This window comes from Dipteris shenzhenensis, chromosome 27 (assembly GCF_047967505.1).
Source record: "Dipteris shenzhenensis isolate YYH24624 ecotype China chromosome 27, Dip_SZ_1.0, whole genome shotgun sequence".
Taxonomy (NCBI): Eukaryota; Viridiplantae; Streptophyta; class Polypodiopsida; order Gleicheniales; family Dipteridaceae; genus Dipteris; species Dipteris shenzhenensis.
In genome coordinates, this window is record NC_141622.1 from 8215566 (window position 1) to 8220462 (window position 4897).

General features: G+C 44.8%; 1 pseudogene across 4 annotated transcripts; it reads left to right on the plus strand.

Annotated features, from left to right (window-relative positions):
• The first annotated feature begins 230 nt into the window (after positions 1 to 230).
• LOC147883820 (LOB domain-containing protein 4 pseudogene) lies at positions 231 to 3296 on the plus strand (annotated as a pseudogene). Of its 4 annotated transcripts, none has more exons than XR_015543637.1 (3): positions 231 to 656; positions 1747 to 2643; positions 2827 to 3296. The product of XR_015543637.1 is annotated as an LOB domain-containing protein 4 pseudogene, transcript variant X2 (transcript). The 4 variants fall into 4 exon arrangements; XR_015543636.1 differs by having other exon boundaries at positions 1750 to 2643; XR_015543639.1 differs by having other exon boundaries at positions 1750 to 2518.
• The last annotated feature ends 1601 nt before the right edge of the window (positions 3297 to 4897 follow it).

The following is a 4897-nucleotide window of genomic DNA, read 5'->3' on the forward strand; positions in this document are numbered from 1 at the left end:
CCTCTCTCTTTCGCCTTGATCGCCAGATCCTGTCGCCATTGAGCTGCTCTCCTCAAGCTCTACCGGACCGCACCAACTGCCCTTGTAGCTTGGATGCCCCCACAAACAGTTGCTTGAGCTTGTGAACCTTCCATCCGATCGCTTCCACAAAAATCTTTCAGCTTCCTCCACGCTCTACGACGGGCTTTGCTTACCTGCATCCTCCCTAACCAGTTGGATCAGCTTCTCATTATACTTGTCGTTTTTGGGCAGTAACCGCATCGGTCATCGGCACAGTTCCGTGACAGTCACCCTTGGGCCGCTAGAATTGCCACCTCTACTTACAGTGAGAGGCACCCCTTGAACAGCTCCCTATACCTACTTTGCTTCCTATACTGCCGGTTTCAGCATTGAGACGCTCTTTCTTCATCCTCGCGACGTCCGTCCTCTTTCCACGACGCTGCTTATCGATGCTGGTTATCTGAAAATATGTAGCTTCGGTACATGTGGTTTTGATGCAGACGCATACGAAAACCTCCGCCGGCTATCCTGAGACAAGCACATACAGATCCATGCTCTACTGATTCGATGGGATTTGCCAGATCCCAAATTTCTACAAGGCAGCAGAAGTCGTCTATATCTCAGATCTAGGAATTCAATCGAAGTGTGCGTACACGGTATGCACGTACACTTGCTACAGCTCTTTTGGTTTTGTTTATGTGAGCAGCGTCGTACGCTTAGGTTTTGGCAAAATGGCGTCATTCATTTAGGTTTCCAGTGTGACGTCTATACACTGTAGATCAGACTGACATATTTCAAATAGATGTATAGACTGATTAATCTCTAGGATCGCGATGGTGCGGGAGGAGATATAGATTGACAACGGGCATAAGCGTCGCCGGCCAATGAAGGCCAAAACCTCAAACCCTAGTGATCTTGTTCGATCCCGCGTTTTCCAGGCAATGATGAAGATGGCGATAAGATTCTAGCCCTGCCTATCGTTACGTGGAATCATACAGATAGCATGATGCCTCATACGGACCTCCAACACAACTAGGTCAATTCTGTAAGGGTTACGAGCATATCGTGCTCGTTGGAGAAATCGCGTCATTCGGTAGACAGGATTCACAGGAAGTGAACCCGATATCTTTCATAAATCTGTCGTTTTGAAATGTGGGTGATGACGTTCGGAAGTGAGGTTAGTCGTGCAAGACGTGCACACGTTCAAGAGTAAACAATTGCGAAACCCAATGTCCTCGTCTGACTGGATGAGTTGGAAAAAGCATCGGCACCTCCGAAATTGCATCTAATAAGGTGAAGCAGATCCAAACGTTTTGTGCGTGATACCCAGTGAGGCTCCCAATTCGACTCTTTGTTTACCTCGCCTGACAAACGGCACTCGAAAAAAGTTTTAAGCCGTTAGAACGCCGGTTTGCTTATAGCCAAAAGTGTCCAATGTCAAATTCGAGTGCTATAATGTCCCACTAGACATGCCTTTCCTTAAGCCACAGACTTCCTGTTGAAACGCTGATCGGTCTTATGTGTTAGGGTATTTGCCTAGGAATGGTTTCTACTGCAAATTAATTAAAATCTCGCAACAGGCTCGCGGAAGGGCAAGGTCCTAGGATGAAGTGATCATACATGGGGTCTGAACGCTGCTAGCAGCTTGTGGGTGGGAAAGCAAGATTGATGTCAGATTTGGTCGATTGGTTAGGACGAAGAATTGGATTTTTGGGCTAATGATTCTTGTTGTGGCAACGATGGCAGCAGGTATGGCATCCTCGTCAGGCTCTCCGTGTGCTGCGTGCAAATTTCTGAGGAGAAAATGCACTCCAGAATGTGTGTTCGCCCCATACTTTCCTCCTGATCAGCCTCACAAATTCGCCAATGTCCACAAAATATTCGGCGCCAGCAACGTCACCAAGATCTTGAATGATTTGCCACCCCATCAGCGCGAAGATGCTGTCAACTCGCTTGCCTATGAAGCTGATGCTCGAGTGAAAGATCCGATCTATGGATGTGTGGGAGCCATCTCCGTGCTACAAAGACAGATAGCTCAATTGCAGCAGGAGCTGGCCATTGCGCATTCCGATCTTGCTAGGTATACCGGTGCACCAGGGATGATGGCAATGCCCTCGACCATGCAGGCGCATGCAGGCCCATCTTCATCGTTGGGGATTGGCATGGGGCTCATGCTGCCTCCTGGACAGGCTGCAGCCAGGGAACAGATACTGTCAACTAGGGATCAGATGATGTCTGCAAGAGAACAGCAGGCCAGATTTGCAAGAGAAGCGCAACTGTTGGAGCTACAGAGATCAGAAGGGCAAGTAACGAGAGAACAGCTGATAGAGCAACTGACGAGAGCTGGAGGTGGATCTTTGGAAGCAGGCCTTGCTGCATTTGGAATGGCTGGAGCTATGCCTTCACTTGGGTCGACGTTCCCCCCGAGATCTGCAAGTGAAGGAGGTAGTGGTAGCAGCGCAGGAGGTGCCAACATGAGCCACTTGTCTCCGCCCTGAATGCCGGCTAGTTTTTTCTGGTAAAAATTCCTCAGAAAGGCTTTACGTCTTGGAAGAGGTCGTGTGGATGCATCATGTACTAAAAAAAGCTCTGGCTAATGCGAGGTTATATCTAAAAGCCCCCGATTCTTTGGTCATCCTCCCGGTATTTCTCCGGTTCTTTGTGATACTAGACGTGATTTGATCTCGCTTCTCCCAGATTTGGATGCCTGGCCTCGTGAGCAGATGATTTACTTCTTTGTCTTGGTGCTTGCATCCCAGTTTTGTAGACCCTTGAGTTGCTGTGATTTAAACGATGGCATAACTTAGTCGGTTTGGAAATTTTCAGGTCCAGACAGCTCAGTCTCCGATAGCAGGTTTACCTGAACTCCATTGCCAAAGGGTTCTGCTGACCCAGTCCGGCGGATAAACCATTTGAGCAGATAAAACTTCTCATCACCTGTTCATAAGCAAGAATTTCGGCGTAAGACACTTTCATCAAGTTGGTTTTGGGGGCGTTTTTGTAGAGACATAAAATCAAGCAGCAGCAGGTATGTGTCAATTGTGGATGAAAATTGATAGAATGATTTTTTTGTTCTAGATGAACAATTTGGCGTGTTAGCTGGAATACAAAAATAACTCATACAAATTAAGGGGATCGTGCTCATCATAGAAATACATACATTAAATCTGCAAATGCCCCTAGATCCTATTGGCTGACAATGTTTGAAGTCGCAAGTCTGAGGCTTGTTCAGAAATGATAGCGAGCAGCTGTATGAAATGATCCATGTACAAACTTGTGGAGGAAGGGTTGTGGAAAACCAGAGACTCAAAAACATATCATTTCCTTCAAGCGAGATGGTTTCATGACCTTTTGTTCAATGTGTGCGAATTGATTAGCAAGATCTTGTCTGTGTTTGCAATTCTGCAACGCTCATCTGGTATTCTATGTTACCTGGTTTTGCCCCGTCTGTGAAGTCTTGTTAAATCAATTGCTCTCTCATTTAGCTAAACCTGTGAGCCACATATAGTCGAGCGATCTTGGTATGGCATATAAGCTCAGCAGCTGGTCAAGCTAACGTATTTTGATATACCAGCAATGACTTATATTGTTTCAATCGATTGTTTTCTCATTTAGCTGCACTTGTCTGTCACTTATAGTGTATTAAACACTAACATTGAACGGCCGATTTGTGGAGAAAAAATCAATAGTTAAGCCGGTATGCAGGCATGCATCTTACGAGTGACTATTATGAGATTGAAAGTGCACTATGTTGTGTTTTTAGAGCATGAGATTGAGAATGTTCCTGGATTCATCTAGGTATATGCTTTTGCGGCATTAGCGGACATGCGAATTTCACCTTGTGAAGTTTTCGTCCAAGTTGCGGCCTGCTAGTAATGCAATAATTCTTTCTATTTTAAATGGTGTGTTGCCTTATCAGCTAGATTTAGATGCTCGTTTGGGGGAGACTAAAATGAAATCGTTTAGACTTCACAAGCTGTTGTAGCTTGAATGAAGAGATTTTGGACTACTTTATGATTAGCCTTCTCCTTTAGTGCTAGCCTTCGTCATGGCTGAGTTTGCCCTTCACCTCCGAAGTGCTGACAGAAACTCAATGCGAAGACTTTGTATAAAAGGATGCTCAAGTATGTGTGGGTGTGTGGATTTGTATCTTACACCCATTGTTGGGCGCCTATGACGTCAGTGGGGATGTCATAGTAGCTAGTCCTTGCTATGCGTAAGGGAGTTTATGGTTTTCAATCTTACGAGTGACTATCGTGTATTCATCTAAGTATATGCATCTTACAGTCGTATGGTCTATTATGATCCTCGTTGGGGATGCAACATGCAAACTATTGATGGGCTTGGGAATATATTGATATGTACTAGGGATATGTATCTAATCCTGAGGCCAACAATGAAGGAGAGGCCTCAATGAAGGAGATTACACCAAGGATATGTATCGAACCTCCCTAACTTTGTGCTTGATCTCTCTAAGTCATAGTGCAATGTAGCCTTTCACCTTAACAAAAAATGGAGAATTATAATTGAGGGACCATTAATGAATCCTTGTTCTCCTTCCTATTGCATGAACGTCCTTTTCCCTTCAATTAGATGCTAGGCATTCCCACAGCTATAGGTATGGCTTCTCAAATGACCTAACATTTTTTCTATGGATCTTATAATCTAGTTAGCCTTGTAATTTGAGCAAAAGGTGAAGATAATACTTTGAACTAACAAGATTAGTTTTCATGTTTGAGGATCAACGCATGCCAATTAGTCTCTGAATAACTTTGGATAAGCACATCAACAAAGAGAGAGAACTCAAAGCCCAAGTTGAAGAGGTTGAGAAGCCCTCAAAAGCATGGTATTTAGTATTACAGCCACACAAAATTACAATCTAGTGTAGAGTAGTGTT